Source organism: Erigeron canadensis, chromosome 4 (assembly GCF_010389155.1).
Source record: "Erigeron canadensis isolate Cc75 chromosome 4, C_canadensis_v1, whole genome shotgun sequence".
In the NCBI taxonomy this organism is placed as follows: domain Eukaryota; kingdom Viridiplantae; phylum Streptophyta; class Magnoliopsida; order Asterales; family Asteraceae; genus Erigeron; species Erigeron canadensis.
Window position 1 is genome coordinate 18,485,127 of NC_057764.1, and position 16,303 is coordinate 18,501,429.

At 34.9% G+C, this 16,303-nt stretch overlaps 1 pseudogene; it reads right to left on the minus strand.

Moving 5' to 3' along the window:
- Positions 1 to 4,422: 4,422 nt before the first annotated feature.
- LOC122597080 lies at positions 4,423 to 14,732 on the minus strand (annotated as a pseudogene).
- Positions 14,733 to 16,303: the final 1,571 nt, after the last annotated feature.

The window sequence follows — 16,303 nt, forward strand, 5'->3', positions numbered from 1 at the left end:
TAACATTTGTCCATAGAACTTTATTAAGACTCCTTAAGTTTATAATATCTAACAGTATATCTTTATATTGAAATTAAAGATTAAGATCAAAAAAATAGTCTTAAATTTTGACTATTGACTTTAAGTCAAAGGTCAAGTTTCAATGATAGAACTTGAACTATTGTATTAGAGAGGCTAAAATATGAAGATATTTATTTGAAGGGGTTAAAGCTATATATTTATTAAATTTTATAGCATAACTTATAATTTGTTGTATAAATTTAGACTTGATAAGACAAATTTTATAGAGGTCACAACCCTCTTTGGTTCCTAATAAGTTCCGTCTTTGTCAAGATCCATTTAACTTCACTAGTAAAATTGTTTATAATTTTAAAAAACACAATAAAACTTGAACAATTAATTAATAAAAGAAACCGATGGTTTTTTAATTGGGGGAAGGGAATATTAGGTTGTTAGGCATATAAGTTGGGTGAAAAACCTTTCACATACCTTTTTTTAAACCATAAAAATCATAGAGGGCCAAACATTTATTCAAAATATAAAAATATTAGTATATGGGTGTTTTTCACCAAATTGAGTTTTCTCTTTTTAATTATATACGGTGATTAGCAATTCTTGGTTGGTAAAAGTTAGATGCTTATCGGCGCTTGTTCCACCAACAGTCCAACACGTGAGCTCATTGAGGATTTCCTATGGTTCCCTCGGTCATTGTTGTTGCTTCCTTTTATGAGAAGTTTGGTTTTGTATATGCACGAATATCATCCGCCATCGTGAAAGTCTATATCACGCTCCTTTTTTGTATTACTGGTTACTCCCACAATCTCATTTTGATTATCTTATTTTGATCCGTTAATTCTTTTTCTTTCGACTTTGACCGTAAATATCTTTGTTTGTGATATGTTTTAGTTGATGAAAGTTATATCAATGAAAAGTATATTTATAACTCAATTAATTCATATATGTTATATAATACAAACAAAAATATTCAAGGTCAAAGTTGAAAGAAAACCAAAACACTTAATATGAGATAAAATGAGTATTATTTGTACCTTTCACTACATGAAGTTCCCAAATCGATTGCCATCCTCTTCTTACATTCTTGTCATCTTGAATTTATCTTGCTCGAGTTCAAGTTACACAAATTGTAGGTTGGTATATTAATACCAACTCATGTATTTGATGATGTCTATAGGTTAAATCAAAACTCAACCACATAGTTCCGCCTGTTTGATTTAACCTAAACTATGTCGAAACTCATGTATTTATTCATATAATTCATATATATCTTAACCTAAACCAACGCATTGTATTGTCGAAGTTTAGCAAAAATATCTACTTAGATATTGTCTTTTAGCAAAAATTCCTGGTATTGATACATGTTTGACATTACTTGTTTATTTAACCACTTGTGTTGTCTATTGTGTATGTCCACACATATGTTGTTAGTTATTTCAGTATATTTTTCTGTCACATGCATTTTTCAGCCGCCTATATATCGATTATATACCCCGTCATATAATCTTCAAGGACTAAATTAAAGATCAGAGATCTTTATTAATCTAGCACACATGATTTATGGTTATCTATTATTGATCAATCCGCAATTGATAGACGTGTTTATAAACCTCCTGTGCTAATGTTACTTATTTAGAAATTATATGTTGATTTATATCACGAATAAGCTCATACGTTGTAACACCAGTATCGATTGATTACATTTGAAGCCATATTTTCGCAATTTTCAGGATCGATATATTCACTTTCAGTTCTCTTGTTTGTTTTTTTTTTTTAATGGCTAAACTTTGTGTCATTTTTACTCTTAGTTCTAAATTACTCCAAATATTTATAAATACGCCAATGTTAGGAATTGAGTACTTGACTTCTTCTCAAAAGGGCATAACCTCTAACCCACAATATTGGCAAATATTAATTCAAGTTCTATTTGTGGGGTTTATGCCTGTTATATTATTCAGCTGATCTACCTAACGACATGGGGTTTCAATTCATGGCAGTATCTATGTCGACATGTTAGATATCTAACATCTTTGTATTACCATTTAATCTTGAGAAAATTTCATTACATGCCCCTGTGGTATGTCATATTATTAAGTTTCGCCCCTCTCATTATTTTGTATTATCACATACCCTTATGGTGATTTTTCGTATCATTACATACCCCTCACCCTGACGGACGTTAATTGTGATCCGTCAAATCCCTCATGTGCATTGCATATGAGGGCACTTTAGTCTTTTCCAGATCTAAATACCCTTACAGATCTTTGACTTTTCCTTACAAAGAACATGAGAAAAAAAATATATGCTTCCAGATCTAAATACTCTAGTTTTTAACCTTTATCTAAAACTTGTAACCACCATCATCATTATCAAACACCTTTGTTATTTCCATATTTTAACACCAATAAAATTTGATGATTCTGAAATAATAGATCAAACACATTCTCATACAAACCATAAACATAAATCAAATCAAGCGCATCATACACAAAATAGATCGAAGAGAAAACTGGTGCGTAAAGAAAATTGATGTTGGTGTTGGAAAAATCAAAGGCTGTAGAAAATTGATGCGCAAAGAAACCATAGAGCGAAAGAGAAAACCAACCACCGTTGTAATTTGTTTGGGTGACCGGAAAAGTAGCCGACAGAGGAGTGGAGTGATTACCGTAAAAGCTGATTCTTCCTCCTTGCTGCTACTGGCCGGAAACCACCACCACCGATCTTCTTTGTGACTGTTACACCACCGGAAACTGTTCCGTCTGGAAGCGAATCTCCGACTGCTATCGGTGCCATTTCTTTCTATTATTTATTATTTATGATATTTGATAGTTAACTAGTTTGCTATCGGTGCTTCCATTCCACCACCGCAAACTGGACCGGACTTGAAGGGGTATTACTTGACTAGTTTTCATAGAATTGGTTTGGGGTTCGGCATCGAATTCAAGCCATGTCCCATTACCGGAAATTCACCCGTGGAAGATGATGGTGATGGCGGACCACCCAATCGCCGTTGTTCCCTTGGTTGTTTGGGGTGAGTACTGCGAAAGTGGTGGTGTTTTGCCAGCAGTGGAGGATTGTGGTAAGCGGTGGTAGTGGTGTTGGGAGAGTGGTGGTGGTGTTGTTAGATCTGAAATGAACTTTTAATATATGTATGTTTATGTATATACAAACTATATATAATATATGTTTGAGTATATAGATTATATATATGTATGTATATAGATGGATATAGATACTAGATTTTTTTTTATTTTTTTTTTTTGCCTCTTCATTTTGAGGGTGTTGAAAATCTGGAAGATATAAACAATGCTAAGGTTTGTGGAAGAAGAAGTAGGGGATTGTTTTATATGTAAACTGACTAAAACACCCTCATGTGCAATGCACATAAGGGGTTTAACAGAACACAACTAACGTCTGTTAGGGTAAGGGATATGTAATGATATGAAAAGTCACCATAAGGATATGTAATGATATAAAAAAATGAGAGGGGTGAAACTTGATAATATGGTATACCACAAAGGTATGTAATGAAATTTTCTCTTTAATCTTTTTTATCGAAAGCTACAAAAGACATAGTTATTATTAATTTCACTTTTTACATGTACCAAACTGAAACATATCTAGAAAATCTCTTTTAATAAATTTTGATAATCGGCCAGCAAGTCCTAGCACTGGCTGAACAAAATTTTCAACTCAGTCTTGTTTTTGCTCGAGTTCGCATCGATATTAATTGGTACTATATTAAGGGCATCATCTCATCCCTAATACATCTTTATATAAGTAACCATGAACAAATAATAATCGACCATCACGTCCTGGCGCTAGCTGACAAAATTTCAATTGGTACGATATCAATTTTCAATTGCTCGAAATTGCATCGATTTTAATTGGTACGATATTAAGGGCATCATCTCATCTCATCCCTACTTTATATTTATATAAGTAAACATGAACAAATAATAATCTACCAAATTGAATAATATATGGATAAGATCAAAAGGAAGAAAGAAAATAAAACACAAACATACCCCCATAAACACAAAATAATGGCAAATGACCCATAAAGGGGATGGGTGAGATGTTTGATTATTAGTAATAAAGCCGTATGTGATTGGATTAGACACCCTTAATACTTTTGTCCCCTAAACTTTAAGAACCCCATGTTCTTTCTTACATTCTACACAGCCCAATCCTTTTCTTCTATAATTTTCAAGTGGGACGATGTCCAATTAGTGGTTTATTGTGGGGTTTTGACACGTAGTTCCATTTTGATTCACTTGTTCCACCTATTCGTTAAACTTCATAACAAGCTATGCATATTTTCATGGAGACATGGTGTTAGGAGTATTAATTTATTTTTACATAATTTTCCCAATCTTACACAAAACTTATATATCAAGACCAAAATCAATAGTACGTATAAAGTTATAAACACTTGATCAAAATTCTAGTACCTAAACTTTCTTGTACTTAAACCTTAATGAAAAAGTTGGAGATCCAAGTGGAAATCCCAATAGCTATAACTATAATGGTTGAAGGAATACCAAATTTGAGATGAGCCCAAAAGGTGAGATTGTACCCGATATTTTGAGCATTCCGAGCTTGTTCACAAACAATAAGATTAGCTGCTGATCCTAGTAACGAAAGGTTCCCGGCTACAGTACTGACCCATGCCAATATTAGCCATGCTTTCTTCTCCTTTTCGGGTGATATAGTAGCTGCAGCTGCTGCTATCCTTGCTCCAAGCAATAGTACTGAAAATAGAAGTTCATTGATCAGCCATTCAGAGTACATTATTGGGTAATTTGCACCTTAATCAAAATTAACCATGGAGTAAAGTAATTTATGCATATATTATTGATTATATGGTTATTGGGTGTTTCAATATGATGGTTATGTTAATAAAGGATGGAATGAGGACCTGTTGGCACATTGGAAGCTAGATTTGATAGAACAACTATCACGAGTGCAAGAACTGCTATACCGCTAACGTGATCAATTTTGGCATAAGGTTCTATAAAATTCCATATTGCACTTGGGATTCCTGTTCTATTAAAGCCTTCGACGGTAATAAACATTCCACAAAAGAATATCAACAGTGAATAAGAAACCTGAGAGGTAAAAGGAATGTAATTGTTAGTATTCAACCGTATGGATACATGCGCTGAAGAGTGAAAACGAAAAGAGAAATAATAACTAGTGATCATGATTGGATTGCGGTCATCTTTGATACATAATACGTTTAATCAGGAATGAGCCTAGTTAAGTTAACTGTGTTTTACTTTTCATAGGTGAAAGTTAATAGATATATAAAATAAAGTTACTGGTGTGCAAGAGAATGGGTCAAATGGGTCGAAATTTCCAAACTGGATCTTTTTTTATAAACGAAAAAAAGAAAACTTTATTCAATGAAACACTATAGGCTTAGTGATCATTCACAGTTGACACAATAACTATTTTATAATAAGATTTAAGTTCTTTGACACAAAGTGTTTAAGGTCAATACAAGCCAAAAGTTTCGAGCCGTCAAAAGGTTCTGTTTTGACCCGTACCCAATTTTTTAAACTCTATAGTCCATGGTTATATAGTGTGTACCTTCTCTAAGCATGGACGAGCGTCCTTGAAATCAAGAATCACAAGCACTAATGCAGCGGTAATGGTAGTGTTGGCATATGATCATATTATTATAAGTCGCATATCCGGGGATAGTTTAAGCCTACGGGGTCACACGAAATGACACAGTAACTCGATAATAACAATTGATATATTAAAGTAATATATTAATTAGTTTGATCACGAAATAATTAATTAAACATAAGTAAATGGTTAATTATATTTAATTGATTAAAAAGGAGGATTAAAATGTAAAAATTGGAAAGTGAACTTGGACCTAAGTTCATCATATGGGACGGTTTGGTTAAGGGCTTTTCAAAGCCTTAACTTGATTTATTTTCCAAGTAAATGTTAACCTAATTTTTCCCTATAAATACAAGGGTTAATTCCAAGGTTTTCATTCATTCCTTCACAAAACAAATTCTCTCCTCTCTCCCTCTTTTCTTTAGTTTGGCCGAAGCCCTCTTCCTATAAGGGTTTTCGGTTTCAATTTTAAGTTTAAGGGTTTTAAACAAAGGGTTGTTTAGGTTCGTGATCAGGGTACTAGTATACATTATTCGGGGTGTCTAGTGTGCGATCGTGGAGGGGTTTTGCTTTAAACCCTAAGCATTAATAATAATCTTATTATTATTTTCTTATTGGATCTTTGCATATAAGGTACACATCTCGATTCTCTCTTTGTTAATTAATGTGATTGCATATATGTTTCGATTTCTTCCGTTGCGTCTATTCGTGATCTTGTATGTTTATGCGTTCATATTCTAACAGTGGTATCACGAGCCACATATGTGTTCTATTAATTACAAAGATCAAAACTTGAAAGGGGGTTTAAGGGTTGGTTGATTTTAATTAATTGTTAAATAAATAAAAGGTTGTTTTTCTTATTTTTTTTAATTAATTAAATCGGATCTTGATTAAATAAAAATTAATTTTTTTGTTTAATTAAAGTTTTAACCTTGTTCAATGGAGATTGAAACCCTCAAGCAAGTTTTAAATTGTGAATTGATATAAATTATGTGACGAATTGCATGATTATGTGTATCGTTTTATTTAAAGTAGTTAAATAGATAGTAAAATCACAAGAAATTAATGCAAAATTTATTGTGATTTTACTGGATATATAAAGTGTTACATTATGCAAAGCATGTTGATCCAATAATTAGGGTTAATTATTAGATAATTATGTGACAATGTGATTTTTGCGTGTAAATTTTCTGATATGCAACAGTTTACTAGAAAAATCATATAAATTAATCTGTAATGAGTTAGAAGTCGTGCTTTGGACTGTAGAAGCCCAACACATAGGGCTACAACTTTGTAGTTTTGGTCGAAAGCTGAATCGGACCAGAAACAGGAGTAAACTGGTCATCAAGCTACTGGAAAATTTCCAGTCAGCATGTATATTTGTTTATATGCAACTTGTTAAGTTAATTTGTTTAAAGGCTTACGCAATCAAGGTAACTTGATGCATGTGGTCCTCTTCTTCGGAAGGGGGAGCCGGGATTGAACTTTTGCATGAACCATAGTGACCATGTATAGGTGGCCCACCTTAACTTGTTACTTGATTAAATAGTTCGGTAATTAGTAAGTTTATTAATTTTTGTATTTGTTTATAAGTTGTATAAAGGTGATGCAAAAATTGGTTTTGAAAATAAACTTGACTAAGAACTATCGAAATAGAGATTTCATTAATAAAATTGGAGTCTTGCAACCTTGAGATACACCGGCTCACCCATTTGAACAAACTCTAAGAGAGGTATAAGTCGGAGTGCGTCAGCCTTCTAAAAGGGCGGGTTTTTAAATCGCGTTCATCGCATACCTTTGCCCTTGCGCTTCTTTGTGCGTTCAAATGGAGCTACTGAGCTCTCTTGTGTTGTAAGACTATACAAATGATTTTATTAAATATTATGTTTCGAAGATTATGCATGAGTCTTCAAACATAAACTTTTGATTCACATCAAATGCATTACCCATTTAAAGTTAAGTCAATGCCACCCACTTTGCTAAGAACACTTGCCAGTGCTTTTTGCTCTACGTGAGATGTAGGTGAATTGTATCTCTTCAAGGTGGATTACCACTCATTGTGAGACAGCGGTGGACTATCTACATGTTCTTAATTGGGCGACTTAAAACGAGTTAAGAGGTGAGACCTTAACCCGTGACATAAGATGGGACAAAACATGTTTACAAAACACTTAATACCCCTTTACAGTGTTGTTGTAAGTCCCATAAACCTAGGAGTTGCATGAATGCAATTATCGATTCTCGATTACCTTTTGAATGCCGTCATTTCTAGCAGATCAACTGATGAAATGATTGTATGTCAAGTTGGATCCTAGCCTTAGTGAAAGTAATTTGTTAAATGAATTTAACAAGGGTAAAATTACATTTGTTAAGGATAATTATCGAAATACTGATAGATGAACTTTTGTCTGTTTTGTAGATGGCTACAAACAATACCACTCAAAACATACATCAATCGGCGTTCAGGCTGATGTTGGAAAGGGAAAAGCTTTATGGACCGAATTTCAATGATTGGTATCGTCAGCTCCGGATTGTTTTGAGAGCTGAGAGGAAATACCAAGTCCTTGAAGAGCCATGACCCGTTGCTCCTGCTGCCAATGCTTCTAATGAAGCATTAGCGGAATATGCGGCTGCATATGATAGACATAATGAAGTCGCTTGTCTGATGTTGGGAAGCATGAATGCTGACCTACAAAAGCAATTTGAGCATTCATTTCCGTGTGATATGCTTACTGAACTCAAGTCTATGTTCGAGAAGCAAGCTGGCGTGGAGTTATACGATCTTATCGATGTACTCCATGACTTGCGACATGAACAAGGAACACCGGTGAGCGCTCATATCATTAAGATGAAAGGATATTTTGAGCAGTTGGAAAGGTTGAATTATCCTTATGCAAAGCAAGTACAAATTGGTCTGGTTCTCAAGTCCTTATCTAAGGATTTTGAAGAATTCGGACGCAATTATACTATGCATAGCATGGATAAAACCGTTACGGAACTTCTTGCAATGGCTATTGAATTTGAAAAGAAGTTGCCAAAGAAAACTGCTACTCCCAACATTCTCATGATCAAGGGGGGTAAGGTCCAAAAAGGCAAAAAACCGAAGGGAAAGGGCAAGGCTGACGGTAAAAGAAAGCAAGTTGCTGCTCCTAAACCTAAGAAGACCCCTCCGGCGAAGAAGGAACATCCCGCTAAGAACCTACCTTGTTACCATTGTAATGAAGTGGGTCATTGGAAGCGGAATTGTCCCAAGTATCTTGCTGAGTTGAAGAAGAAGCCGCCCGGTACGTCCGGGACTTCAGGTATATTCTTCACCATTGAATTATATTCATTTTCTAAGCGAAATTCATGGGTTTACAACACTGGGTGTGGTACTCATATCTGTAATTCTTTACAGGGGCTTAGAAAGGGAAAGAAACTGAAGCCGGGATCTTTACAACTATTCGTGGGAAATGGCCTACCTGCAGCTGTGGAAGAGATCGGCGATTATCATTTGGTTTTACCTAGTGGTTTAATAATTGTTTTGAACGATTGTCATTATGCACCTTCTATTACTAGAGGTGTTATTTCAGTTTCTTTGTTGAAAAACAACGGTTACGTTAATGTCTTTAATGATATTGGAATTCCAGTTTCTCGAAATGATGTTCATTATTTTGATGCTATTGCTTGTGATGGTATTTATCAAATTGATATGTGTGGTTGTGATTCAAAGGATAATTCAATGTATCATGTTAGCAAACGAGTCAAGTCCACTTTGGACTCGACTTATCTTTGGCATTGTCGACTTGCTCATGTTGGCAAGAAACACATTGAAAGACTTCAAAAGGACGGTGTCTTGCAATCAAATGATGAATCATTTGAAAAATGCGTATCTTGTGTTTCCGGCAAAATGACAAGGAAACCTTTTTAAAATAAACCGGAAAGGGCTAAAGATCTACTTGGACTAATACATTCGGATGTATGTGGCCCATTTAGACATGTGTCAAGGAAAGGTGCTAGCTATTTCGTCACTTTTACGGATGATTTCAGTCGTTATGGTTATGTTTACTTGATTAAGCATAAACATGAAGTCTTTGAAACATTCAAGGAATTTAAAAGTGAAGTGGAGAATCAACTCGGTAAAACCATCAAGATCCTCCGTTCGGATCGAGGTGGTGAATACTTAAGTCAAGAGTTTAAGGATTATCTTAAAGCTTGTGGAATAGTTCAACAGCTTACTCCTCCATATACTCCTCAACACAATGGTGTTTCGGAGAGGAGGAATCGAACCTTGTTAGAAATGGTTCGATCGATGATGATTCATATGACTCTTCCTTTTTCGTTTTGGGATTATGCCCTCGAGATTGCTGTTCGCATTCTCAATATGGTTCCAACTAAGAAAGTTGACAAGACACCGCATGAATTGTGGCATGGAAGTGTTCCTCAATTGTCTTACTTAAAGGTCTGGGGATGTGAGGCGCTCGTGAAACGAGATACGCCTGACAAGCTTGCACCTAGATCTGTCAAGTGCATCTTTGTAGGATACCCAAAGGAAACGATGGGTTACTACTTCTACTTTCCTACGGAAAACACTATCAAGGTTCATCGATATGCTGAGTTCTTTGAAAAGAAACTCATATCTCAAGAAGACAGTGGGAGGATTGTTGAGCTTGATGAGCGTCAAGAAGATGTGTCAACTTCAAAAGATACTAGCAATCTTCAACTTGGGGGGGGGGGGGGAATGTTCAAAGAGATGAATCTCAAGATGAACTTCAAGTTGAAGATGAAGCGATTCCACTTCGTAAGTCCTCAAGGACCATACGTGCTCGTGATAGATTAAATCTTATGATTGAGTCTGAACAACACGTGGTAGGAGATTTGAATGAACCTCCTAATTTCAATGCTGCATTATCAGATCCGGAATCTGAAAAATGGCTTGAAGCTGCGAATGTGGAAATGAAATCCATGAAAGACAATCAAGTCTGGAGCTTGGTTGATCTTCCACCAAATGGTAGAACCGTTGGGTGTAAATGGATCTTCAAGAAGAAGACCGACATGGATGGAAATATACACACCTATAAAGCTTGTCTTGTAGCGAAAGGTTATACTCAACTCTTTGGAGTTGATTTTGAGGAAACCTTTTCTCCGGTTGCGGACATTAGAGCTATTAGGATCATCTTAGCCATAGCAGCGTACTATGACTTTGAGATATGGCAAATGGATGTCAAAACCGCTTTCTTGAATGGTTTTCTAGACGAGGAAGTCTATATGGACCAACCTGAAGGTTTTGTCGATCCAAAACATCCCAACAAAGTATGCAAGCTTCAAAGGTCCATTTATGGACTAAAGCAAGCATCAAGGAGTTGGAATAAAAGGTTTGATGAAGAGATCAAAAGGTTTGATTTTGTTCAGAATCCTGATGAGCCATGTGTATATCGCAGAGCTAGTGGGAGTAATGTTACTTTCCTTGTTATGTATGTCGATGACATATTGATAATAGGAAATCACATTCGAATGTTGAAAGACGTTAAATCTTATCTTGGAAAGTGTTTTGCTATGAAAGACTTGGGTGAAGCAGCATTCATACTTGGAATCAAAATCTATAGAGATAGAAGTAAACGGTTGATCGGATTAAGTCAAAGTGCGTATATAGATAAGATCTTGAAGAGATTCAAGATGGAAAATTCTAAGCACGGGAACTTACCTATGCAAGAAGGACTTAATTTATCCAACAAGAATAGTGCATCTACACCTGAAGAGGTGGAGCGTATGAAGAGAGTCCCTTATGCTTCGGTAGTGGGTTCTATCATGTATGCGGTTAGATGCACTAGACCTGACATTGCGTTCGCGCAAAATATTGTAAGCCGATATCAGCAAAATCCCGGAGAGGATCATTGGACTGCTGTGAAAAACATTCTTAAGTACATGCGTGCTACTAAAGAATTGTTTTTGGTGTATGGAGGAAATACGGATCAAGAGCTTAAAGTCACTGGATACTGTGATGCTGGATTTGAGACTGATAAGGATGATACCAAGTCTCAGTCAGGGTATGTCTTCATTTTAAATGGAGGAGCAGTAGATTGGAAGAGCAAGAAGCAATCTACCGTTGCTATGTCTGCTACAGAGTCTGAGTATATAGCTGCTTCGGATGCAGCAATAGAAGCTGTCTGGATCAGAAAGTTTATTTCTAGGCTTGATGTGATGCCATCAAATAATACACCTATGGATCTGTACTGTGACAATTCTGGAGCAATTGTCATTGCCAATGAACCTGGGGTTCAAAAAGGTGCCAGACATTACCAAAGGAGATATCACTATGTTCGAGAGCAAATCGAATCACGTGAAATCAATTTACTCAAAGTTCACACAGATAATAACTTGGCGGATCCTTTTACAAAGGCATTGTCAAAGGGAAAGCTCAAAAAGCATGCAGAAGGCTTAGGTCTTAGATATTGCTAAGTTATTTCATGTAAATCTGTGATTAGTATTTGGATAATGGGATGTTAAACAATTGTTATTTTCAATAAATGAATTTTTATACGCGGTATAAGTGATTTCATTTTTATAATAATTGTGTCCTATATTTGCATGTTTAAATCCATGAATATTAGTTGAATATTCTAAATGTCTATTGTCGATTAATTATATGGGAATATAATTAAAGTAAGACAATTGTGAGAGATTGGTGAAAATATTTAAGGGAATATTTTGAAGATGGTGGATCGTACCAAACTCACATGATATTCAAAAGGTGAATATTTGACTTACCCCACAGAACGAATTATCATTTTATGGATCGGCGTCATTAAATGAAATTCGTGAAATGGTTACTTTATTTATCCTTTGACTTGAGATACAAGTGAGTTATGCATGTGTGGATTGCATTTCTTGACATAGTTCCTAACTGTCCTGAACAAGGCAGTAATAAAGGGCTATTTTCAGAAATGTTAAGAAACGACACGGCCAGACACTTGTAGTCAATACAGGATTTGTTCCTTCAATTTGTAACTGAAGTATGATACCATTTGGCGCCCTCATTGATTAATTAAGATGTTTGTATGGCCATACCCAAATGAACTCAAGAGGAGTCTTGACTAATTTGGTAATCTTGATTAATTGTAGAAATGAGAAACATAATCGTTAAATTATGAAATGACATTGATCCATATTCATATTTAACAAGGGTATCTGAACAAAGGGATATTAAAGACTAAATCATTTCAACTTGGCAAATTTAAGAATCTATTCTTAAATATTTCCGGGAGCATTGGAGTGTTGTTAGACGCCAACCAATGTTATTGCTTTTATAATAACATGCTCAAGTGGGAGCTGTTGGCATATGATCATATTATTATAAGTCGCATGTCCGGGGATAGTTTAAGCCTACGGGGTCACACGAAATGACACAGCAACTCGATAATAACAATTGATATACTAAAGTAATATATTAATTAGTTTGATCACGAAATAATTAATTAAACATAATTAAAGGGTTAGTTATATTTAATTGATTAAAAAGGAGGATTAAAATGTGAAAATTGGAAAGTGGACTTGGACCTAAGTCCATCATATGGGACGGTTTGGTCAAGGGCTTTTCAAAGCCTTAACTTGACTTATTTTCCAAGTAAATGTTAACCTAATTTTTCCATATAAATACAAGGGTTAATTCCAAGGTTTTCATTCATTCCTTCACAAAACAAATTCTCTCCTCTCTCCCTCTTTTCTTTAGTTCGGCTGAAGCCCTCTTCCTATAAGGGTTTTCGGTTTCGATTTTAAGTTTAAGGGTTTTAAACAAAGGGTTGTTTAGGTTCGTGATCGGGGTATTAGCATACATTATTCGGGATGTCTAGTGTGCGATCGTGGAGGGGTTTTGCTTTAAACCCTAAGCATTAATAATAATCTTATTATTATTTTCTTATTGGATCTTTGCATATAAGGTACACATCTCGATTCTCTCTTTGTTAATTAATGTGATTACATATATGTTTCGATTTCTTCTGTTGCGTCTATTCATGATCTTGTATGTTTATGTGTTTATATTCTAACAGTCAGTCCATGACATGTTCACTCCCATTAGAAAGGGGAACCAAAATTCCAATTGCAATAGCATAAACTCCTATTTTCCATAATATAATCCTCCACGTGGCAGAATTTTCACGAATCTCATTCAAACCCAAGTCAGAATTTGCATCCACGGACCCATTTATTGGTGGAACCGTTGAAACAACCTGCAACGATCCATTGTCTATAATGTCATTTGAGAGAACTTGCGTGTCACCTGAACCTAAGCAATTCCTGAGAGTATTATCTGCATTTTCATTAACATCGGGGGATCTGTGAACACTTGTGGACTCCAAATAAGCATTAAGCTCTTGTGAATTCTGAGATGTAACGTGTGACATTGAAGCCGGTGAAAAACGATGGGAATTCACATCTTCTTGAAGGGTTAATTCCACTGATGGTGCTTCTTCGTCTTATTGAACAGATAACAACTTCCTAAACATCAATAAAAGAATTGTAGCGTTTACAGAAACGCCAACCAGCATTGCTAACAGAATCCCCAGCAAGAATTTCCCGAAGGATATCTTGCTTTGGACTGCTATTACCAAATTTTGTGGATTACCGATTGGCGTGGCAGCAGATCCAATATTTGCACTTGAAGCAAGTGCTAATAAAAATGGATACGGTGGGAGATTATGTTGGCTTGCAATTTTAAGTACAAATTCAGTCAAAACAACACAAGCTGTGTCGTTTGTGAAAAAAGCACTTGAAAACGCAGATATCAAACAGATTCGACATAGTAAACCTGTTGATCCTGGGTTTTTCCATGCAAGCAACTTACCCAAATACCTAAACATGTCTGCTCTTTCAAGATAAACACTTATAACCATTGTCCCAAATAGAAGACCAAGAATCTGAAGATCAATAGATGCATAAGCTTGTTCCGGTGTAATAACTTGAAAAATAACCATGAGCATGGCACCAAGTAGAGATCCCACTGTTCTTCCAATTGGCATAAAAGGGACACTAGGAAAAACAGCCAAAACCCAAAATACAGCAAAAGCTACACATCCTAGAATCACTTTAACAATAGAATCCATCACCTTTTTTGCACTAAGAATATGCAAGTTTCCTATAATAAGTAACCTCAAGCACTTCGTTAATAATCAATAGTAATCTTTACTTGACAGTAGAATCACCCTGAAATTTAGCAAATGCATTTAAAAGTTAACTGTAACACCCGATTTCCTAACCAAAGAAGATGTGTCACATTCAAATCTAAACGAATGTTAGTACACCAAACAAAGAATTAAGCACTTATAAGAACAAATACGAACTGTGAGTTTTAGTTTGATAAACAACATAAATATATGTCGGAAACAGATATAACATTGATACACACCTCGAATTAAACAGTTTAAAAACCTCCCATTGTTACTCGATGCACAATGAATAAACAAAAAGTTATAAAACTGAGTTAGGCTTGGGATATCTTATAATCAGCGGCTAGCATGGGAAGTCTGATAATTTTGATAACTTCATAGAGTTCTAATGTTTATAGTTTTTTATTTAATCATTAATACTAATTATCTCATTTTTTTAGAGACTTACAAACAAATGTATATACTAACAAAGTTTAGTAAATCCATACATGTAAGCATCAGTTTTATAATTAAACTCAGTTTTATAACTCTGGGTTATTCATTTACAACTCAAAAAATGTTAGAGTTTATCGGATGGTTAGATCCGATGCTCTCTTATTCTTTATTTACTAGCTACAAATACTCATTCCCATTAATAGTATAGAGTTCATCTATTTATCTAAGTATTCAGAAATTTAATTATTAGTAGCCAGTTATTAACATTTGAAAATATTAAAACATAATTTATTTAGGAATTAAGAACAACTCGCCCGTTTCTTGAGTTTTCAAAAGGTATAATATATAAGGGAACTAAAAACACGTGATATATGGAATTCTTTCACATACAAACGTGTTTTAGATACGGGCCTAAGCATATGTAAAGTGAGCAGGGAAGATGCATAAAGTATTTGGTCAAATACTCAATTATTTGTGCAATTCTTCTTGAACATTTTTTTTTGAGTTAATTGCAGGATTCGTCCATGTGGTTTACCTATTTTTGTAGTTTACATCCCTGTTAAGTTTTTTTAAACAAATCCGTCCAAACTTGTCATATTTTTTGCAAGTTACGTCCTTGTGGCTAACAACGTTATTATTTAGCCGTTAAGTCGACGCACGTGAGGGCAGTTTTGTAATCTGTCACCCACAAACAACTTTGTAATTGCACGATTCGTCCCTGTGGTTTGTCCATTATAGTGGTTTACATCCTTACTCAAGAATTTTTGTGGAATAGATCCAAAGTATGCAAATTTGTTGCATGTTCCATCCTTGTGGTTGATGTAGTCAATTTTTTTCTGTTAAATGGAATCACGTGTCACACATGTGAATGTATTTTCGTACATTCTCCCCAATCTTATACCTATTCTTTTTATCTTTCTTACTTCTTATGGCTCCACCAAAATCAATTCAATTTTTCTTTCCTTGTTATTTTTACCTATTTTTCACAAATTATCAAATTCTTCTTTATTCAATTTTCTTCTCATCCAATTATTTTTAAAATTAATTCTTGTAATATTTAGGTTGTTAAGGCT